This window comes from Colletes gigas, unplaced genomic scaffold (assembly GCF_013123115.1).
Source record: "Colletes gigas isolate AHSC1104 unplaced genomic scaffold, ASM1312311v1 Colletes_gigas_Sc00005, whole genome shotgun sequence".
Classification (NCBI taxonomy): Eukaryota; Metazoa; Arthropoda; class Insecta; order Hymenoptera; family Colletidae; genus Colletes; species Colletes gigas.
The window spans coordinates 6,434,430-6,458,694 of NW_025106634.1; the positions used below are offsets into that span (position 1 = coordinate 6,434,430).

A 24,265-nucleotide genomic window follows, 5' to 3' on the forward strand; every position below is an offset into this window, starting at 1 on the left:
GTCCTCCTTTCTCTCTCTCTCTCTCTCTCTCTGTCTCATATACACTCTTCCAAAGACCTAAGACTCGATCGATGTAATCATCGGTCTCTCACCTGCGGCCACGAATCGATACGCGCGCACGGTGCAGTCGCGGAAAAGACCGAAGGGAACGAGAATCGTCCTTCGTGCTCGGGATTCCGAACTTCTGCCTCGAATTCCAGGTACTGAATTTTCGAGTGTCCCGCGAACCAAACTACCGATTCGGCGAAACACGAATCTCGGTTAAGGATCGAGGCGATCATGGTCTGCGATCCCCAAAACGTTTCGTTTCGCCTTATGGACGTCTTATTATTATACAGGGTGTTCAGCCACCCCTGGGAAAAATTTTATTGGGAGATTCTAGAGGCCATAATAAGACGAAAATCAAGGATATCAATTTTGTTGATCGAGGCTTCGTTAAAAAGTTATTAAAAAATTTCAAATCATTCTGGAAAAATTATTTCCAGTTACGGGGATCAATTACAATTATTTTTGGTGAATAGACATACCCCTGAAATCCTACTCACTTTCAAGAAAAAAATTCGAGTACGTGGAAAAAATCGACAAAATTAAAAAATTTCAAATCGTTCTAGAAAAAATATTTTTGGTTGCAGGGATCAATTACAGTCATTTTTGGTGAATAGACATACCCTCGAAATCCTAACCAGTTTCGAGAAAAAAATTCAATAAATGGATAAATTTTTCGACAAAATTGAAAAGTTTCAAATCGTTCTAAAAAAATTATTTTTACCTGCAGGGGTCAATTACAATTATTTTTGGTGAATAAACATACCCCTGAAATCCTACTCACTTTCAAGAAAAAAATTCGAGTACGTGGAAAAAGTCGACAAAATTAAAAAATTTCAAATCGTTCTAAAAAAAAATATTTTTAGTTGCAGGGGTCAATTACAGTCATTTTTGGTGAATAGACATACCCTCGAAATCCTAACCAGTTTCGAGAAAAAAATTCGATAAGTGGATAAATTTTTCGACAAAATTAAAACATTTAAAATCGTTCTAAAAAAATTATTTTTACCTGCAGGGGTCAATTACAATCACTTTTGGTGAATACACATACCCCCGAAATCCTACGTACTTTCGACAAAAAAATTCTTCAGTATTCTTTATTTTCGACTTATTTTGGTCTTTAGAATCTCCCATTAGAATTTTTCGCAGAGGTGGCCGAACACCTTGTATAATATATTCTCATTCTTTTTTATTACAATAACGACGATGTTTAATGTACTTATGAATCGGTAGCAGAGAAAAAAGTTCCAGTCGACCGAATCGTTCCGCGCTATCGTTGTAATATCGTCGCGTTGCCTGTCGTTACGATGGCTCGAGCAATTGTTTAATTAATCGAGCGAACAAGCAACGTAAGTTAATGTCTAGTTGCGCATGGAATAAGTATAAGGCCGCGTATCCAGTTGTCGCGCAGCTAACTGTATCCCACTCATGCTCGCAGTTCCCTGACTCCGGCAGTATACGCAACGTGCGTCGGATATCACCGTAACTATCGTACAAAGTTTTGCGTTAAAAACAATTACGGTTCGAAACTATGAATTTATGCAAATCGAAAATTGCGGTTAACTCGCGTGAATTTCCACCGGCGAAGCAGTAACTATTTTTAACGATCGCGCCATTCGAAGGCGCGGTTCTGTCGGCCGTAGCGTACCTAGAAAGAAACGAAAACATCGTACGCGACGTAAATTATGTTTTCTCTGCGACGTTATTCGATGTTCAGATAAAACACGATTCCGTGCTTTTACCCGCACGCGTACACGCTGCGTAGCCTCGTAATCGTGGCAGCCGTTTCCCGTCGGTTTCAGCAAGAATTCTATCGGGCAAGAGTCGAGAAAATTTTATTCGACTCGCTCCTAAACTAACTGATCCATAAACAAGTGTTTTAAATCGACATACGGACTAAAGTTTGTTTAAAAACGAACAAAATATGCCCAACCGTGGTATCAAAGGATGAAGATGATAACGAGAGCGAGGTTTCCGGTGTGGAGGGCGTCTCTGCGATCGATATCGATCGGAATATGTCCTCGCGAGAACAGTCAGGGACGATTTTCTCGAATCGGAAGGTTTACGCGGCGACGCGACGGTGGCTACCGGCGAGCAATAGCGTGGACAACCTTAATTGCGATCGTAGGAATTTCGCAACCTCGACTGCGGAACATTTGCATGTTCCCGCGATTGCGGCTCGATTCGCGAATGCAGATTTCAATAGACACCGGCAGGAATTCTAGGTCAGCCGAGGTGTATTGTTGCTTGTAACGAGACAATTGCGACAACAGCGGTGCATTGTACCCTATCGCAGACCGGGCCCCGTTTCTCCTAACGCAACATCGTTTCATTAAATCTCCGAGCGACTGCCACTCCACTTTGCCGAAACAAAAAGTCCTGGAGGACGGGAGGGGGTGGGGTAGGGGGGACCATTAAAATTGCAAATTAACTTTTCGCCCTTTTTTCCGTGCCGTACGTTGCGCGCGCAATAAGTCAACGAAACGCAACTGCGAACGAACGAGCCGCGCCTTTCACGGCGAACGTTTCGGTGAAAATTTCGCGGCGATACCTTTAGAAATATCGTAGGAAACTGTTAATTTTACAGGACGATACCCGGTGTATTTCCACCGGGAAGAACGGAACCGCGATTCAACGTTTAAACGCCCCCGGAATTAATCGGTCCGGTGCGCGGTTCTTTTCACGGTAAACGGCTCGAATGGATGGAAGGAGCACGGCGCGAACTCGGAGGTCAGCTAAAAAAAAACAAGAAACAAAAGAAAGGAGAACGATCGTATTTTTACCGAACAGAAATTCGAAACCTAGGACGGAGAGAAAAAAAAAAAAAAAATAAGAAACAGTTCCTAACGTTGATCCGTGACGCTCGATGCGTGGATCGTTTTTCCCCTAGCTGTAAATTCTCCGTGTACGCGCGAACGATGCGAGATGCACGATAATGATACGGTATTTCTAGCATTCCGATAATTTCTTACGATAAATCACGTCTAAACGGGCCCGCGAGAAGGCATAAACACACGTTGCGATCAGGGCCCGGTACGTTGCCAGTCCGAACGCCCGAAGATTAATGATATTTTATAAATTCGAGACCTGCTTTGGTCGCGCCTCCCTGCTTTCCTCCTCCTCCTCCTCCTCCTCCCATGCGGATCCTCTCTTCCCGGATGGACGACTTACTTGTTCGGAACCTTCGAGCGATCCCCTCTGTTCCGAGTCGCGCCACTACCCTTTTGCTGCGACTTAACGCAATTTCGATCCACGGAGACCCTTTGAGGACTCCTCGCGGCGCAAAAGACGGAAGAACGAACGAGCGCGTACCTATATACGCGTCGCAAAGACATCGGGTACCGACGTCAAAAGTCCTGCATTAAATTACATCGCATTTCCATGGCAAATAGACGAGGGACGCGGTGCATATGCATACCGTTCCTTTGTCCGACGAATTGCGCCAAAACCGCCTAACGGGTGTCCTCTCGACAACTGTCAAGCACCATCCTTCCACCACCTAGGTCCACTTTCGATTCTTTCTCATCGAACAGCCTCCAAATACCCGCTAATTCTCGTGATTTCTGTTCTCGCGGAGCCTCGAGTTCTCTCGTGAAACGGTCTACCTCCATGGCGATTAACTTTGCGAACGGGACGACCGATTCGTGGTCCCCGGATTTTCAACGGAAGGGAAAGTTTTCGAATATCTCGCGCACCCTATAGAACTGGAGCGTGTGGCAAGATTGGTGCTCACGCACACGAAGCGTCTCTGGACGCGTGGTAGTTAAATCGAATTCTCTTGCTGTCCTGTCCGCCGGAGACACAAAGCAAAGGTTGCCCGAGTGGATGGCTCGCCCTGGGCGACCATCTAGCAAATTGTGGTATCTAAGTGCCCGCTGGAAACGGACCGCTTTATCGCTCGGCTCTCGTCTGGAATTTCGAATTTTGGAAAGTTATTTTACGTTCGCTTCGGGCTCTCCACCCTCCCCCGTCTCGACGACCCTGCAGCCCCGAAAGAAGCCGCGAGATTTCGATTTCGACCGTTTCGAAATACAAAGTCGAATCAAATTCACCTGAACGTAAATATAGCAACTCGACTCTAGGTTTCTTCACAAATCCAAGATAAAGGCTTGTATCGAGACTTGTATTACGACTCTCAACGCGAACGTTACAGATGATTTAACGCGGGGCCTGAGAATTCGCGGAGCTAATAGTACAAGCTGCGAGATCAGTGAAAGTGGATCGGGTAGAAAAGCATGAAACTGCGCGGCGGTTTCTAATCGACGTTCCCCTTATCGCGTTTCGACGATCGTACGTGGGAGAAGTAGACAAATTACGATTCGATCGAGCAAGATCGTAAAGGCTGGTCTGTCGTCTCGATTCCCATCGACGATAAGATCGCCGCACCGGGACGGGGGATTCGCGATGCACCGGGTAAAAGACACCGGGAGCCTGGACGCGGATGGGACCCGCTCGCTCTCAGAACTCGCATTACGCGGCGATAGCTTTCCACGGCGTTCGAGTAATTCCAGGCTCGAAACGTTCCATTAAAGATTCAGCATGTAATTGCGTATGATCGTAGCGGAGATCGTTCCCTTGGTCCGCGTATCCGTCTGGTCTGTTCGTTTCCTTCGTGCGTCTTGCTTCGTCCCGCGCGCCACTCCGACAGACGTGCCACGCCAGGCTACCCGAGGGATTATCATTGAACCGAATGATCGCGCGTAACCGTCGTACGTGAGGCAATCAGGCGACTGCGTGCCGGAAAATCCGTCTTAATGATGCCTCGAGCACCCTGCCCGGTGGTCCCGTCCCGTCCGTTCCGTTCCGCTCTCTCTAATACCGATTCCACCAAAACAAACCGATGAATAAAACGCTCCAACCTTTCCCCCTTTATTTACGCGGATACAACTATCGCCCATACGTGATACAGATGTCCGCGAAAGTATTCCAACGCCTGGTAGCCAAACCGACCACGCTTTGGCATCCACTCAACTTACGAGACACGCCCGAATACAAACCGATCCTCCTGTTCAATAAGTTACGTTAATAGATAGTCTTCTAGCGATTAAAAAGTGAGATTACGCTCGACGAGCAAACAGACGCGCGATTTATGGACGCGCGCAGCAAAATTTAATAAGCGTTCAAAGGTTCTGTGAAAAATTGAAGACAATCGAAAACTCGGACGCACGAAGAAGTTAGGAAGCGACTGGCGAAGACAACCAAATCGTTGCACTCGCGATGGCCGCCGACAACCCTGCAGTTAGCGCGAGACAGATGGAACGCGAGTCTGGAATTAGCAGATGGAGTCTTGCGAATTGTAACACGTCGTAAATATTAACCGTATCGCACGGGCATTCAGAAATAATTACATGCTATGGACTTCACGGATTGCCAATTGGCGGGTTCGACAACAAATAGTGACCAATCGTGCATTTTTTCGAGCATCATTATCCCGCGTTTTACAATCGTCGCGTCTAAATTTACGCAGTATGGGTAAAATCTAGCGTCTGTAAATTGGCGTCATTTTTCCGGAATCGTCACCTCGATTGTTTTCCTTCGAACGAAGGGATATCGGGCAGAAAAAGGGGCAAACCGCCATGGGAAAATTGGAACGAATCCAGAAACCGTAAGACCCTTGAACATACTTTCGAGCATAAAGGGTTGAAGTGGGAGTAAAAATTTGGGATAGTTTGAACGACGGGCACTCTCATTTTGGAAGAGGCGGGGGTGTGGCGGCGGGACACATCCACGCGAGGCAGGGACGCGTGACTCACCCTCGGCAATTAACGACGCCTTCGGAATAAAGAGATCGTCGACCGAAAGCTCCGGTAACCGTGGTCGCGCCACGAGTTTGCGCTCGACGCGGGGATTAATTTTCGAGCGTAATAGCAAACATTACCGTAACCTGTCGCGTTGAGAGTCGAAAAAGAGAAGCGACCGGCTCCGGGACGAGGTAAATAAAAGAAAAGGAGCGCGCGAGTTAGGGGGCCCCCGGTGTGGAGCGACGGAGAGAACAGAAGAGGGACGGGCCCGATCGGAGAGGAAAAAAGCAAAACGCTCGAGACGAAGACGAAGACGGAGAAGCAGGAGAGGAGCGTGCGCGTGGAATATTAAGGAGCGATTAACATAAGGGGACAGAAGCGTGCGTGTCTTCGCGATCGTGACGACGTTATCGATTGTCGTCGAGTTCTAGGTTCAGGCACGTATCGCATACACGCACTCGCGAACCGACAATGAACAGAGGACGAGGTTAAAGACACGCGCTCGCGACGAGTCGGCCTTACGGGAAGGGGGGACCCGGCAGCCCGAACAAAAAGAGAATCGCGCGCGGAAAAGAATGGGAGAAAGGACGACGAACGAAAGAAGAGGAGACGCTCGGGGACCGCGCGGAGAACTCGCGGTATTGTCAACCGCGAGGCCGTATACCGACGACGTCCCGCGTTACTGGTAACCATAACTGTACCTGCATTCCGATCTTCTGAATAACGCTGGAATAATACGCCTGGAAAAAGGATGCCCCTACACGAGTTCCTACGCTGACTCTCTTCGATCCAACTTTCCTCCGCGTTAACCTTGGACGTTTTTCACCCCTCCTCCCACGCCTTCGACGATCGAATTATCCTCTCTATCGCGAGTAATTAATATTTGGCTGCCCCGGAGTACGTTTTTAATCTATCGCGAATACCTTAAGGGTACCGTGTTCGAATCTGGACGCGTTAATGCTCGACGATGGGCTTCGTGATAGTCGAAAAAAGCAGACGATACGCCGGGATGAGGGGGAACAATGGCAATAAATAACGGGAGAAATTACGAGAGTGGCCGCTCGTCGGCCTTGCCTCGAAATTTTATCCGGGGTGCTCGGGGTCGCGAAAAATCGACGTTCCTGATAATTGGCGGGAACGAAGACGAGACGCAACAGAGCTCGAATCCGTTTCCTCTGGTCGCGTTTTTGGCCGTCGTCTCGGAGTGTCCGTCGCGTCGAAAAATAATTGCGTCTCGAAGCCAATGAATCGTACTTTCTCGAGATACACGCGATCGTGCGTTACTTTTCAACCGTCCCTCGTAGAACCGGCCTCGTAGAATAGACGAGGAGGAGAAGAGAGGAGGCGGGACGAGGAGCAAAGTAAGACGCGAGCAAGTACAAGTATGGTTCGATCGGTACATCGAGTATGTTGGCGCGTTTAAGCCGGTAAGGGACCCGATATCATTAATAATAATTATACAATTATATGTAGGTACGGCGTATCGAGCGTATAGTTTAGTGCCGTGTTATTATCCCGTTCTCTTCGAGTCCCGCGCGGAGCCCTGGTCAAGAACACGTAGCCTGCTCTCCCTATAGGTATATGTTATTACTTATAATATTTCATCGTCGGAATTGGTGGTTGCGCTTTGTTTATGCCATGGGAACGTCACGGGGTTATAACTAAGAGTGGAAAACGAGCGGAGCGAAGCCGAACCGAGCCGAGCCGAGCGCAGTCGTCCGCCATTCGTGGTCTCAGAAACGCGTTCGCGTCGGTTTCGAACTCTTAATTTCACCTCGAGCGACAATTTGCGCTTAGCGTTATCGCACTGTTTATACTTGTCGCTTTATTTCCGAGCAAATTAGGTGAAGCGACACTCTCGTCTGCTGTTAAGTCTGTATTAATTTTAAACTGTGTTATTTTTTAAATACACGCAGGAATCGAGTCGATGGTAATTGTAACCAGTCAGAGAAGAGAAGGTGGAAGGAGACGTTTTGACCGAGCGTAGGAGGAACCGAAACGGGACTCGGCCGGGTTCCGCGCGTCAATTTTTCCTCGAGTATCGGTATCCAAGAGCGCATTTTACGATTATGCAAACGTAACGTACGTTGCCGGAGCGTTCGACCCTTAACGAGCGGAGTCGCGTAACTTGTCGCGGTCCGAGGCGGAAGCACGAGGCCGGGAGATCGTTGGTCGCGCGACGGGCTTTTCCATTCGACCGTGAGAAACCGATTAAAACGCGAATCGACGAATCGCGGGATCTTCCGTGCCGCGTAGCCAGATATATCGACGGTTATCGATCCGAGCGCAGCGAGACGCGAATCGATCGGTCGAACGAGTCGAAAGAGGAAGAAGAGAGGAGCGGAGAAGGTTCAGGATGTTTCACCGGAAAAATTTATAACCCGGCTGATCGATTATAGGCAGAGGGATTCCGAGAACTACTATGCCTGATTAGAAAGCGAGGCATGCACACGAGTATGCATCTGCAGCCCCACCTATTCCTGCTCGCTCGTTCGCACCCTTTTACACGTGCACGCGTGTACGCGTCTACGTCTATATCCCCCTCTGTACAGTCGTCGGCCTTTATCTTCCGCGAGGGCTGAAAAATGATGGACTTTCCGGCATCCGAGGTTCTTTGAAGTCAATTTCATGTTGGAAGGAGGAAACGAAAGTCATACGTTCCGGATTCGCGGCAACGCGTTTTTACCCGACGACGAAAAAATCGCCTGCCTCCACGGTAAATAAAAATGGTCGCTTTAGCGGATATTCCGACCTTACAGGGTCCGGGCACGATCGCCTCGGTCACACACCCGCCGATAACTATCCTCGAATAAACTATAACCGCTTCCGTAAAACGCGACTTCTGATCGCAATTTCTATACTTTATTTAAGATGTATAGGCACATTTTGTTGCATAAAATATTCAAAATGATTCGAGATAAACGAGTCTCTTCAACCCCCGCGGTACAAGTAGTCGTAACGTTGATATAAACGTTGAGAAATCGCGGGAGGAGGATCCTGGGCCGGCGAATCGTGAGATTTCGTCGAACAGAAAGTTAAAAGACAAGCAATCCGGTGGGAACGGGAACGGGGATAGTTAGGGACGACTTGGATGTGGACGCATCGGTCCGAGCTTTTTAGTAGATGACAGTCTCCGGGGAGTCGAACATCCGGTATACAGAGTACGTGGAAAATATCTTAAAAGGTAGCATGCGCGGTACGTTTTTGCGCTTCAACAGATATCGAACGCATCCTTTCCATTGGCAAAAAAACCTGTCGAGTATCGCGCACGAGAACAAACGAGACGAGACTCGTATTTCATAGATGATTAATCCCCGCTGGATTGTGGAGTAACGAGAAACGGGCGATGGTAATTACGCCACGAGTAAAACACCGTTCACGCATAAAAGTAGCCAGCTGCGTCGGTTCGCCGTTCGGAAAAGATTCACGGCTCGGCCGGTTGCGTGCACGCGCGTGCACAACCGTAGGTGTACGTGCGCGCGTGGCCGGCACAAAGTGCGAGGTAATTAGTTTACGTCGTACGAATCGTGTAAACTTCGCTACGCATCGATTAAATGCCGGTGCTGGTGGCGCTGTCGCAGCCACGGCCTATCGTTCGAATAGATTTGCCCCGATCGACCTCACCCGGCACGTTTCACCTTTGCACGCCGATAGAAATTGGCAGCCCGAGCGACGCTCGAAACCGCTGCCGGAAACGCCACCCTCGCCATGGACCAACCGTCGTTCCTTTGCCTCCCAATCGCTACGCTCGATTCTCTCTTTTTCAAAAACTATTTCACCCTTCGAGTACGATTAATACGGATCAAGAGTCTGGTAGATATTCAACCCTCGATTAGGAGACTAAAGAAACGTTACGATAACAAGGTAGGGAAGAAAGGAGTTTGGTATCGAGGCGGGTGTGTCTCAAAACGAAGGAAAAGGAGATTTCGTCTCGTTTCTTTGTTCTTCGAAGCCGGCGTGAACTCCCTGGCGACCTTTGCGTCGGCTCTAGCCACGCGATGCCCGACCGACGGCCCCAGGAATTAGGTCAGTTTATCCCGCTAATGGGAAATATAAAGTTGTACAGAAATAAGCGGACAAATTAAATTTAATAGCCGTGCCCCGGCTGTAACATGTCGCGCATGTAAACGCGCCTTTGCTCAATACGCGTGGTTTGGTAGTGGGGCGCGGCCGGCTCTCTTTCGCTACGGATTATCGTGTCAACATCACCGTCTAAGGGATGGAAAGGACTCGACAAAAGACTTCGAATGGATCCGGAAAGGATCTTCTGGCACGGGCAGCTCCAGTAATCAGGGTCACTGCCCGTCACCTACTTCTTAAAGAGAGTAAAACCAATTTTATTTCTTTCGATTCGACCAGCAACGTACCATCCCACGATTGGATCGTTCAGTCTCGAACGGAGACACACAGAAAATAAATCAGAAGCTAAACGATAAATTCAGGCTTGCGGTTCTTTTCATCATCTTGAATAATGTTACACGGCAATAGGCGGGATCCGTCGGTGTGTTTGTGCTAGGCGCGCGTAATAAAACACGGAAGCTCGAGCGCGGCCGAGGCGGAGGCGGCGTCGCACTTTTCACTCGGCGACGCGTTACGTTGCGTTTACGTTAATTTACACTTTTCGGGCTCTGTGTCTCGTTCGCGTCAAAGACCAAGTGCGAGCAAACGAGACGACGATTGTTTTTCTCATTAACGGCAGAAGCACGGCGAGGAAACGAAAGTCAAAAGTCCGCGGCGGCCGTTTGTTTATTTCGATACGCGCCAGCGGAAGTTTCGCATAGTTCGCGGCTCTCGAGCATTACGCAAAATCGGACCTATTCCGTCGCATTTTAATTACACGCGGTCGAACGTATACGCCCCGACGCAGCCACCGAGGCCCTTAACCCTCGACCCTTTGCGTCGATTACCAAAATACAATCTAAATCCCCGGATAGAAAATGATGATTCTTCTTCCGCGATCGCGGCTAAATCCCGCGCGTCGCGACGGCCAATTCGCGCGCTCGTACGTTATTCTTCCGCGTCGTTGCGCCGTTTTTTATCGTTTCAATTATCGTCGCGATTCCTCGGCGCGCAAATTATTTTTTTTACCCGCGAGCGGCAAGGCACGGCCGGGCAACGGGTTGAACCTGCAGGCGATAAATCGCGGTATCGAGCGTTCCGGCAAATCGATCGCGTAGATTTACCCGGACCGGGTTATTTACGAATTAGCAGCGAAAGCGACGATTTCGGGCAATTTTCCGAATCGCGTCGCGCGTGCCGCGAAACGTCGATACCTTATAAATCGCTGCGTAATTATTACGTATCGTCGCGCAATTATCCCCGGTGTAAACCGGACACGGAGAGCAGAGCGGAGCGGAGCGCGCGCGGACTCGTTCGGTTCGTTCGCTCGGTCCCCGGGATTATCGCGAATAATTATCCAAGACACGGAGGAAACGAACTAGGATGGACAGGCGGGTCTGATCGTCGAGGAAGAGAAACGTTGTTCGTAGAAAGCGAGCTAAGTACCGTTCGCAAGGGAGGCGGGGGTGGGGCTGGTGGCGCGCGCGCCGTCGTAAATCGCGAATGATTCCGCTAAATTTCCATCTCGTCGAATGCGAAAGGGGATAGCAGGGACCACTGGTGGGTAGGACAGGGGTTGGGTCGTCGATGGTGCCGTTGGATGGATAATGGGCAGGGTGAATGATAATGCCGCGCGCACATTGTACCTTCCTGCGCGTCGCGTTTCTCTACAGGGTGTTCGCCGAGTGCGTGGATACGCCGCGACGCCGTGACGCCGCGACGCTCCGGCAAAGGCGAATTTCGGGCAGGGTCCGCGAGCGGCCTTGGCGCACCTCGATACCAAACGCCGAATCCGAGGGCCACCGAGCGAACAATAAAACCCGGCGAGCAAAGACTGGTAGCCGGAATACGGCCGGGCCGATCCACCAAAACCCAGAATTACCAAAATTATGGGCGCGCCGCGCGGGCACCGGCGACGCGAGAGGCGTGTTGCGCGCGGCCCGCTTTACTTTTTACTCTTTTTACCATCACCCTCTTACGGATCGTTTAAGGACGGTGATTCGAAATATTCGATCCGCCGATACCGTCGACGTTTCTGCGGTTCGCGAAACGTTTACACGAAAACGGTTTTTCTCGAGAGGCCGGGGAATCTTTGCCGCGGACGATCGACGTTCTAGAAAGAAATAAACGACGAGGAAGGAGAGAAAGATCGCTGTACGTGTACTTAGACCGCCTTGTGCACCGTACTGTTCCAGCAATGGCGAGTCGGTCACGAATACCTAATCAATAATTATTACCGCGATACTCTCTATTTTTGCGTCCTGGTCCCCTTCGCGTTCTCGGCGAAGCCTTCGTTTGCCGGAGACCCGCGAACCCCTCCACCGCCGCCGTTCGCCTTCCTCCACCTCCTCCTCCACCTCCTCCTCCTCCTCCTCCTCCTCCTCCTCCTCCTCCTCCTCCTCCTCGTCCTCCTCGTCCTCCTCCTCCCCCTCCAACTCCTCGTCCTCCTCCTTCTCCGCCGTTTCTTCTCCCTACGTGCACCGTGCCGCCATATTTGCATATTTATAAGGGAATGTAATCGCAGAGCTCGGTTTTCGCCGCTCGTCGCTCGCTACCGTGGAAAGAATTCTCGCAAGATGGCGGAAAGATTCGAGGCAGACATGCGATCCGATTTCCTGCTCTCCCTACCGATGCCCTCCCGAACAACGTATCATCAACCCGGCCGATCTAGAAGAAACAATCGTTCCTGCCTTCGTTCCCGTTCCCGTTCCCGTTCCCTTCGCGGAAACGCCAAACGGTAGAACGAAAAAATAACACCCGGCAACGGAACGCCTCGCCTCGCCGCGCCTTGCGCGATTTTTTTCTCTGGAAACGTTGGAACTTGGGCCTCCGCGGATATTTAGCCGGAACATCGAGACTTCTGGTTTCGGGCGCAAATAATCCACGCGCGGTGCAACGTCGTCGATAAATTCCGTCGACGTTGAACCGCCGCATCGCATCGCATCGCGCCGGTTGCTCGTCGGTTCTTTCCATCCTCCGCGATGCTCGAGGATCGATCGATCGTAGGCATCGTTGGCCGACGAGGCCTCTCGCGTTTGCTTTGCAGTGTGTAAACAGGCAGAAAAGAGGACAGAGGGGAACATCGCGTTCACGCTCGGGAGACGAACGAGGGAGTACGAGAAGAACTCGAGGAAAGAGAAACAGCGAGAACGGCTCTCCGGCTCGTTCCTAGAGTCCTCCTGCGGCTTTCGCGTACGTAGATAGCATTAAAACCGCTTTGGGTCTATCGTTCGACCGATTTAGAGGCGAGCCAATGGATAAGTGGCAGTTCCTCTGCTCGCACAAGGATCGAACCTACCCCACCGACTCGATACGAACGTGCTGCTGGTGCTCGTGCTGCCGTTGTCGAGCCGTTGTTCGCTGCCGCAACAGCTCGCGAATAAGCTACCGTACAAAAGCGGCGAGTCACGATCGGCTCGTTACCACCGATCCCCCTCGATATCGCGAATCATGAAATCATGAAAATCATCTGCTCTCCGAACCGACCAGCCTTCCTTCCTTCGCTTCCCCTTTTCTTCTTCGACCCGGCCAGTCCACGGCCTGTTCATCTCCACTCGCTAAACCATTTTCAACCGATTCCTCCGCCCCGCGTCCTTTCCACGAACCCAACAAACAATTCGTATCCCGTGCATTTTTCAAGAACCACCGTCGCGAATAGTTTAGGACTCTCGAGAGCCAGTTTCGACAAACTTGACGAGCTCCCCGCAGGGGGAGGACCCTCTACCCGGCGGTACTTGTGTTTATTACGCGTACAATAAAATCCCCGGTTATCTTTCGAATACCGGCTACAATCTAATTTCAAAGGAACAGAGAGCGCGCCGAATGGGGTAGAAACCCCGGGCGGCCTATTCGGCCGATCGGAAATGAAATTTCAAACGACGAAAGAGCCTCGTCACCGCCCGGAGAAATCTAACCTACAATTCGCATTAGGCGGCAATTTTTGCGCCGCGGGACACCGCACCGGCACCAGAACGCCGACGATCCTTAAACGATACGGAAAATTTGTCTTCTAAATAGAACGCGTAGCGCAACGAAATTTAAATATATAAATAGCTGAACCGCTCTGGCAATATTAAACGTCACAGTCGCGTGTGTGACCTACGCGACACACCAAGCGTTAGATAATTATTTATTTATTTATTTATTCATTTATACGGAATATACGCCTTAATATGTACATAAAATGCATTTAGAACATCCGGCTAAACCTCTAGGCAGATTCGATCGGGACGATCAAACCGACCCTACGCGAACTTCAATTTTCGCGGCAGACACCGGTTGGCCAAATTACCTGATCGGTGTAACTCGACTGGATCTCGAATCGATTGGATCAGACTTCAAACCGACTGTTTCTTCTTTCTTTTTTTTTAAATACAGATAACTTCGTTAACGCTACAGTTATGGATACCGATTGCATTAAAATCTGTTTTTTCTTTTAATTATGTTCGTATCGTTACGTCCACAAAGTTGGACGTAAATTGCTAACAAATAATATTTACGATTTTCTGCAATTTTATATATGAAATATTCATAATCCTATTTCCTCGCAACTTTCCATTCTTATAAAGATTCTAGCTCTGGCCGTTTTTTCCTACATATTTGTCCTCGATTACTTGGATCGAAAACAATCCTTGTCGGAATTAATGGCTCGATTAGATTGCAGAAGTTCACGATACAGATTTCCCTTCCAATCCTACCAAACGCATAACACGACCTTCTGCGAGTTTTTCCTACGTACTTGTTTCAATTTGAAACAATACTCGATGGAACTAATGGTTCTATTAAATCGCAAAAGTTCACGATACTACGTTTCAATCCACCGTACGTATAACAGGACCTTCTCGAGGCATAAACCTTCGAAGCAGTGTTCGTGCTTTCCGCGTAAAAAACAACGTGGTAAAAATTCGACGTTATTCCGTTGGCCAACCTAATAGAAAATCTCCGGAGCATTCTAATCGAAGCACTTCGATTTACCTTCGCCGTCGGCGAAGGACGCGCAATTAGATCGTCGAGTATTTTATACAAGAATGCGGGACACTATCGTATACGTAAAAATGCCCGTAGACTGTTCCCTCTCTTACGTAACTCGGCGTACGACTATATAATCGTATCGAGAGAATGCGTCTAAGGCAATCGCGATAACTTTTTCAGTCGTTGCGTGTCTAAACGCATTGTAACGGCGACCGCTTCTGCATTTTATTCATTTTTTTAACGCCGGAGAAAACCACGCTGGCGCAACGTAAAACGTAAAAAATGTACGCGCGTGTACGCCGACAGAAATAAGTACACGAAAAGAGTAGATTAGAAAGATACGTACAATACGAGCTGGTGATATTAAATGCAAGAGAAAGTACAAAGAGGTGGAAGAGATTTCCAGGCACGGTTCCGCTCGCCAACTGGACAATCGCAGTTCCTAACGAGTCTAGCATTTCGTCCGGATTACGCAATTACGTTCCGTTTACGCAGATTTTACAAACGATCTTGACGGTCGCGGATACTTTCTTCGAGATCGGCCGCGACATCGAAACGCATCAAGGCTCTTCCCAACGTCCCGATAAAACTTAGCCGCGCTCGATGTCCCCCGAAGTCTTCGCATTCGCCGCGCGATACGCGACCGATCGATCAACGATCTTGCAATCGAGCGAAAGTCGGGAGATTGCCGCGCTAATATTTTATATAATATATTCGTTAGCCTTGCTCGAAGACGACCTACTTGCGCGGTATGTAAATGTATGCGCGATAGACTCGATTGTATGTAAATAGTAATAGGAGGCCCGATGTTTTGCGCAACGCGGAGCGTTAGCAAGCTTCTTCTGTTTTTCCACGCGCGAACGAGACAATTATTTAGCGAATATCGAAAAAGAGACCGGCGCGACACGAGGCGCGATCTTTGCCGCGAAATTCGGTCGTCGGGGCCCGCGTAATCGACGGATTTTCGCGGCAAGAACCTCCTCCCGAAAGGCAGAGACCGAGACCCGGGTATGGTCGCGCGGTTTTCACGGCTCGGCGAACCCGAAGTGAACGGTAAACCGAGGTTTACGGACGATTGCGCGTCTCCCGATTTGTCCCGGCGCGCGACCCGACCACCGATCCGTGCACCCGCGACAGCTTTTCATCGCCGCATCTCGAATCGAATTTATGCGAATCGCGTCGCCTCGCGTCCCGTCGCTGCGCCCTACGCGCGTACAGCTACTTTTTTCGACTTTCCATCGGTCGTTGAATCGAGCACGGACTTTGTAATCGGGGGACCCCTTAACCGAGTAATCGCGTTTTCCTCTTATCCATCGGGGTTCCAACCACCCGTGGCCTCGATCCCCACGGGGGATTCCTCCTCCGGCCTGGTATTACCAGAAACACTACTTCGCGTGGCAATGCTCGCTACCCGCCTTCCCCAGGACCACTGTATCTCCCAAATATTTACACAATAATTGATCTACCTTCAGAGCATCGTAATTATCTAACACGACAGAGTATACTTCTAAATAAATATTTAAAAACATGCTCGAATGTCCACCAGTCGTGTTATCGTAACGTTTTTTTGTATAACAATGAAATGATTTACTTGGCGACTCGCCTCGAGTAGATCCGGTTTTTTCCCCCAACCGAGTATGTATATAAAGAGATGTATGCAGAGTTCTTTTTCATCGAACTTACGTCAAAAGTCACCATTAATAACATACAGTGCCTCAATCTTTGTAGCAACAGACTGTACCCCTTGGGGAAAAAAGTAATTGAAAAACTCGATCGATCGAACCGTCTAGATCCGGTTCTCGAGTCGAAAGAGATCGCGATCGAGGGCAAGAGGCTCGACAGGTGGGCGGCAAGGTGGAAGCCGGAGAACGAGGGTCGTTTTCGATCAAGTTTCCGGCGAAATATCGCCGCCGCGAGTCGGAAGGGGCGACCGGGAGGGGCACGAAGGAACGGGAGGGGACATAAATATTAATATAATAGCACTGATTGCGCTAGATCGCGGCGGGTGGGTTCGGGCGAGGAAACAACGCGTTGCAAATAACACGACGGGCAGAGATGGTCATGGCGAGAAACGAGGGGTTGTTGGGGCAGAGGGTGGCTCTGGGTTATGTCCGGTAGCATAGTGACATATCCGAGAGCAACGACGCGATGACGCGGTCGCGCGAGAGAGAGAGAACAGCGGTGGAGAGCGGGAGCGGGAGAGGACCGATAGAAAGAGAGGACGAAGGAGTCGAACGAGCTGGAAACAGACGAAACGAAAACGAGGAGCGAGAGAGGAGACACGGAGAGAGGGTGTGAACGCGTTCCACTTGGAGCAGTCGGGAGGTTTTCCGGAAGGGGCGAGGGTGGCACCACGGGCATTAAATATACACGCTGATTTGTCGTCCGCGGATTGTCACCTCTGATAGCTTTCATTTTGTTGTATATCGGCGTCGGCCGCGCTACGCTTTTCGACGTAATTCGGCCCGCTTGATTGACTTTTCAGCTGGCCTTTATGGCGATATTCGTTGCGCGAACGCGCTACTCCCTGCTTTTCCAGCCCCCCCCGGCCACCCTGCCCTTCGCCGTCCGCCCTAGACGCCTCTAGTAGATTTATCGGACAGCGAACGCGTGTCCTGCCGGTTTTTCGTTCGGTCCTAGCCCGTCAACGATCCCGTGACGGTCACCCTGACTTCTCGTCGCTAGAGCCCTACGGCCAGGGGCCGCCATTCCCGCGGCTGTCAACCACCGTCGGTTTCGACATGACGCGACGAAAGACACCCACCAAATTTACCGAAATTTGACATTTCTGGAAGAACGCTCGCTACCAAAACGAGTTCCTCGGTTTTCATTCGTCGATAGTACGATATGAATGAGATCAAAACAAATTTGAGACCCGGACAAGGAAGCTGCCAGTTGCCAAAGAATGGAGCCTGGCACCGAGAAAAGTGCGATCGACGGTGTACGAAAAGTTTGCGGAAGTGAATATAAGTAGCGTCAAGTTGCGAGCCAGATTGTACGGAGTTAGGTATAGAGTTATGGTAAACGCAAAGGTTAGTATTTATGGAACGACCAGCAACGGAGTCGCGTTACTCATCGGTTATAACATTGCGACATAGGTGAGAAAGTTTCTTGGCGATTATTTTGCGAACAATGGACTGAATGTAAATTGACTTATGGTCGGAGTCGTTACTACGATCGCCACTTTTGCGAAGAACAACCAAGGACATTGGTCGTCGCTATAGAAACAGGCCGAAAGTTGCAGATTTATCGAAGAGAAACCAGAGCATTCGACGCACTGTCGCTTGGTCAAAAGATTCCCAATTTTTCGACCATTCTAACCAAAAGGAAACCTAACAATACTCTTTCTAGAGTTAATTTTAAGGATCAAAGCCTTTTTATCGTAGGATTAATAACGTATTTCCCAACGATCATCGTAAGTTGTAAACGATGATTTTAGTATCGAATATAATTTTCAAGAATGACTAATTCGAGGCTAGAATCTAGAAAAAGTTGATCTCGATAGGCTACGCGTTCGATGTAAATTCAGTTGAGAAGCATATCCATCCAAAGTGACATTTTTCCGCGTTTGCTCCGCGACGGAATCGTGGCTGTGAGTCATCGAACGTACGCGAAAGATTTCTCGATCGGTCGGACGACGAGCGGGAATCGATCCTCGAGTTTCTCCGGCCGGTCTTTATCGCGAACCGAGCCGGCGGTGTTTTGTCAACATCCTTGGGCCCGCAGCGATTTTGAATAATATACGCGGTCGCGCATTTGTTTCGAGTCGCTGGAATTCCGGTCGTATTGTCCGCCGGCGAAAACAACGTTCCGTTTTTGCCGTTGTATTCCGCGCACGGCTCGTTGCATCGCGCGGAGAATAAACGTTTCTTTCTTCGTTTCCCAGAAATTCGTGGTACGCGAGGCGCGCGTGTCGCGTTCAGCGTCGGCCCGGCTAACGATCTCGCGTTTTGTTTTCAACTAACGGACGAACAGATACGTCTTTCGGCGTTCCCCGGTCTCGAAACGCGATGGCTCCGAAACTATGCTCCGTTTACGGTAAATTCAAAAGAGTTGCCGCTCGTACGCGGGCGCTGGTTCTTTTCTCGCGGCACGGTACCCTCGATACCGTTCGCTCGCCGCGCTTTCTGCCCATAAAACTTTTACCGTCTCATCCGTACACTTGCAACGTTAAAGCTGCGCTAACCCCTTGGAGCGCGCAATTAGAGCAATCGTAAATTTTAATGTTTCCCATTCGAAATTAATAGGAACGGGGTAACCTGACCCGGGGTAACCCGGGGACTGAGAAGCGTAAAAAGAGAGAAGGCGAGTACGGTTTCGGGCGGTATCGAAGGGCCGTGTTCGTCGAGCCGAAGATCGAAGCAGCGCGAAGGGCTGGCTGGGATAAAGTCTGTTTCGCTCGGTCGCTCGCGAGCGGTCGCGCGACTTCGCGATAACGTTACGCGGCGGTTATTGGAAATAGTCAGGTCGATCTACCCCACCGTGAAATACACACAGCTCGGCGAGCCTACGTCATACCTTGGCGTATGTACATTATTCATAGCCATCGGTGAAAAGGGCGCCAGCCGTATTACGTATGCCACAGGTTATTATGCCCTCTAAATGTTTAATGTGTTTGCCTTCCTTCTCCGGCCACCGACGTGGCTTTATGTTTTATTAACTAAATTACTATGTTTTTTTCTATTAGTTCTTCAACGCTCAATGTTGGCTCCATCGATTCGTCGCTTCTCGTTCTCCTCTCCTCGTCCCTCTTTTGTTTGCATTTCTCTTCTTTCAGTGCCCCTCGGTCCGTGGACGTCGTCGCCGTCGTCGGCTTCTCTGGTGTATCGTGCAATTTTATACGCCGTTCCTCGATTATATTTAATTGTTCTCCCCGCGCGTTTCCTATCAGGTCGCCTCGTATTTCGCGTTAAACGTTTCACCTGACCCGGAATATTCTACGCCACCAGACGAGTACAAAGGTAACACGAGTTTGCCTCGTAATAACATTTAGAAAGGAAAATTAAACGCGGAAACGGACTATCGGACCGGGGCCTCTCTTCTATACATCCCTACCCAAAGAATCCATGGATCGCATAAATTACCACCAGTTATCGTTATTCTATAAATTATCTTTTACTTTAACACTTTCACTGCCACCCACATATGGGTGACAGAATTTACCACTATCATACTAAAAAAATGAATTCGCAAGTTAAGACGTCGAGGGAAATGAATCTCGATGGAATTTGTGAATTTTAACAAGGTTACGAAAATAAGTTTAGTGTAAAATACAAATTTTAATCTTGCAGAATATTTATAGTTTTGATCTGGCAGTGAACGTGTTAAAGCTTCCTTAAAAGGGAATCACAGGACGGAGGTCGGTTTGATCCCCCCCAGCGAGTTCGAACCACTCCCTCGGGGATGTTTTTCCGTGGCGCGGAGCTGTACCTACATGTCTCATCGAGAATCTCCCGAGCACCGCGAGAAGACGAAGAGGAGCGATTTAGAAAAATAAATCGTTGGCCCCTCCGCGCGCGCGCGCGCGCGCAAGGTGCTCGGTTGTTTACAAAATTAATATCCGCCCGGCGTTCCTTGAGGATGCGGAGGAACGGCGAACGGGGTCGTTAAAACCGCGGATCCGGTAAAACGCGCAACACCGAAACGCGAAACCCGGCGGAAAGTTTGGAATTTACTGCTCGACATATTGGCTGCGAAAGCACACGAAATTAAGGCTAGTAAAACACTTTCCTGACACCTCGCACGCCCCTCGCCCTGCTGCACACCTACTGCCCCCCCCCCCCGCGACCCCATACCACTGCCCTTCTGCATACTCTTCTGTCTCCTGAACGTAACGTTCGACATAACTCCTCTTTTATATTTATCAGCGTTCGCGGAACGTATGGACCGAGCCGACGCTACCAACAATTTCAAGCTTACTTTCTTCCATTAAGCTCCCGCGCCTCGACTGCCGTTTTTCTCGTTTACGTGTTTTCCGGAATAACATCGACGCGATCGAAACGTTCTTTTATCCCTGTATCCGTCTTATTTTTACCTAATTGCTGGATACAGCCTCTACTAGACTGCCTATTACTATGCCATAATGTACCTTGATCGCCTAAACATTATATTATAGATCCTCGTCAGAAACTAAATGTGCAACGCTACGAATTAATAACAGAAGAACACAACAGTATGGTCCATCTAAATTACTTCCGGACCATATGTTTTATTTAATATGGAAATAAAGAGACGCGTATAAAATGTATATGGAGACAGAACCGCGTAACTCGAGGTCTCGCTATACTGGCTCTTAAAAAAGATTCCCAGTGTGCAATTTAACATTGCCGGCTTTAGAACATGAATCATCGAGTTATTTCAAGCGATTCCTCCTTAGGAATTCAAATCGGCCCGTACCGCGGCGAAAACGACGGAAAAATATGTTCAACATTGGAGAAAGTTGGGTTAATGGAAATGGCGGGCATTAATAACCGATTGGGAGATCTCCATCTTTCCGCCATGCTACAATGTGAGCTCGTAACACAGTCACAGAGTATCCAAAGGTATCCTTTCGCTACGCTGAATGCGTTTTAAATAATCGAAATTCCTTAAACGGGGAAACACATCGAATTTTCTAAATCCATTCTTAACAATTTCCGAAAAGAATTTCCAGATCACTCGTTCCAAGGACAACAATTTTCGTTCGTTGGTTTAATAAAGTTATTGCTTGCTACGAGCAGCCATTCTTCGTGGCATTTCCGATGGTCGAAAATAGCTACGTCTAAGGGTTGTAAAATATGTATTGCATCGGGGGTATAACGATATTAAAGTAATATTGTTTTTGCTAGGATATCTAATAAGCGATATCGTTCAGACACGATCCTTTCTTGAAACTAATTACTTTTCAGTGTGTTTGTTATCGATCGTGACAAAGAATAGCATTTTCAAATATGGAAAAGAATGTGTTGTTTATCGTTACGCAATCGTCTAACTTGGTCCCATATGATCAAAGCTACTCTGTAGAAGGAAACGTTGAACAGGAAAATTTGTTTACTATTTCTGTAAGTCATAACATTGAAATACGGATTTTACGTCGATCCTAGCAGAAATACGATGCAAATAAATTGAACAAATGTGTTTAAACTGAAACACTAACTTGCATCAGCAAGTAGACGGAAACCATTCACGTTGCGTAATAAGGCAACGGAATACGAAACAATAATATGATCGGTCGTTTTTCGAGCGTTTGGATTTTTATCGAAATCGTTTTGAAACAAAACGTTACGCTGGTCGTTTTCGCATAAAATTTCTGCGAAATTCGTACGATCGATCGATCGTTTGGAAAATGCGATAAAATCGCACGGGAACGATTTCGATTAAATATACGGGGCGTTAAAAAAAAAGAAGAAAAATTTTGCGCAATTTCGATGTTTGATGAAACAAAACGACATTTCACGCGAAACAATTTAATAGGTCCGTTAGACCTTTTCCCGGCCCTTTGTCGCGGCACCGCGATTCTTTCTGTGAATGTAAAACGTTTCTAGAAATGGGATTGGATTTAGAATGCGTCGTTACGAACGTAACGCTCCTTTATTCGTATTTCTGTCCCGCTGTTACATGCAACAGGCAATTTCGATAACTGCACCTTTTACATCAAAGCTCTACTATGTTCGTCAGAGGTTTGAGAATAACGCCGTTAAAAATTCCAGCCCGCAACGATATTTCCCGTTTTTAACTGTAAACTTTCAACGTTGATTCGACCGACGCAATGTTTTTTACTCGATTTATATGCAATTTCGGGTTTCGAACGTCCCGATCGGATATTCTCGTTTTTCCCCCGTTTCGAAAAATGATCAAACTTGGCCATCGGTTTCCGGCGGTCGAGTTGCAGTTTCGTTCGTAAGATGCACTCGAATTGCATATGGCTTCGAATGCATCGCGACGGTACTGCACCCGCCATCTATCGGTTGCTACAAACCGATAATACAGGCACCCGGCTTGCCCGTTTATTCGCGGCGTATTGTCGTTTATCGGTAAATAAACGTATTCGAAAATAACATGGACGAAAAATAGGAGGGGAAAAAGATGGAAGGTTATAAGAACGTAAAATCAAGAGACTTACCAAAAATGACGAATGAAAAATAAACGGGGGGTTACGGGAGTAACTGCAACAAACGAAAAATTGTACTTCAAATACAGCGTAAACGACACAATAAACACAAAACATCAACTTTCTGTGTATCATAGTTTTTATTGCCAGAATATTCTTGGATCGATCAGTTATAATGATTTACATGTTGCGTCGAGTGGTAAGAATAGCAACGGTAAGCGTAAGTGATTTTTAATTACAATCAATCTTGTCGCGCAAGCATCTAAATATATATCGTACGTGTCGCGGACACCTTTTTACACTTGGCGCGTTAACGAGCTGGAGCACCAAACGCAACTATTTTGACTTTTTTCAACGGGACAAATAAACTTTAGAGACGCACAATTGCAACCAACATCGTCGTGTCCACGCTTCGACGCATACAATTGAGAAGCGAGAACACCGAACGAGTCAGCGACCGCTCGTTAAATTATTATCCATCGCAGCGAAATTAAAGATAAATTGGCTGTCGTCGAATTTGGAAAGATCGGGTTTATACACAACTCGCGGTACACAACCACTTGTGGATCGTAGTCACCCAAAGATCGTGCTCCGGACGTCGGTGAACGCGGTATTTAACGCGAGGACATATGCGAATGGAAATTCGGAGCACGGATGCAAGATCGTCGCGAACCTATACACGGTATCGTGAAATACGGAAGCCGAGCGATCGAATACGACCGCAGGTTATCGTCGAAATTTCGACAAGAGTCTGCGCGTGTCAACGCCATGTCAAATTTCGAGGAGCGTTGCTCGGGAAAAGTAAAAAGAAGTCGACGATCTTACCGAAACTGAACAAAGAGGGAATTACGGGCTCCTCGTAACGTTCACCAACAAAAATTTCACATGGAAAAACAACACAGAATTCACAAAATACTCCGAACCTAGCGGCGAGATGTTTCCTGCAGACAACTGCATGTATACACAGTCGACGGTGCTGCCGCGCCTCGCTTACGCCGACCAGTAGAAACAAAATCCTGCCCGCGCTATTTCAAATACTCTAGCCGGACATAGGGTTATTTTAAAACCGACGAGAACATTCGACTCCCATAAACCGCCATATTTTTAGTCGACGTTTCGATTCGATAGAGTTTTACTCTTCCTCGTTCGAACAAACCACGAACCATTGACGATCTCGAAGCAAACATCGTTCGTATTATTATCAGAATATAGTCTGGTTCAAACGATATTGATTTAAACAAAATAAAACAACGAGCACGAGATTATCTCCTATAGTTATCGTTTTATTTCGATTCAAAGTCTAAACTGACGATACGCGAGCTAAAATTAAATAACACGCGATAAAATTCGGAGCATAATT

At 48.3% G+C, this 24,265-nt stretch overlaps 1 protein-coding gene across 3 annotated transcripts in view; it reads right to left on the bottom strand.

The window, feature by feature from the left end:
• The window catches only part of LOC122394971 (protein bric-a-brac 2-like), a 253,470-nt gene extending 229,577 nt beyond the window's left edge, over positions 1-23,893 (bottom strand). For all 3 annotated transcript variants that reach the window (XM_043392204.1, XM_043392202.1, XM_043392200.1), the window contains exons 1-2: positions 23,731-23,893; positions 22,918-22,960 (exon numbers count right to left, since the gene is read on the bottom strand). The gene's annotated coding sequence lies outside the window, so the exon portion shown is untranslated. The remainder of the gene's footprint in view (positions 1-22,917; positions 22,961-23,730) is intronic.
• Between the last annotated feature and the right edge of the window lie 372 nt (positions 23,894-24,265).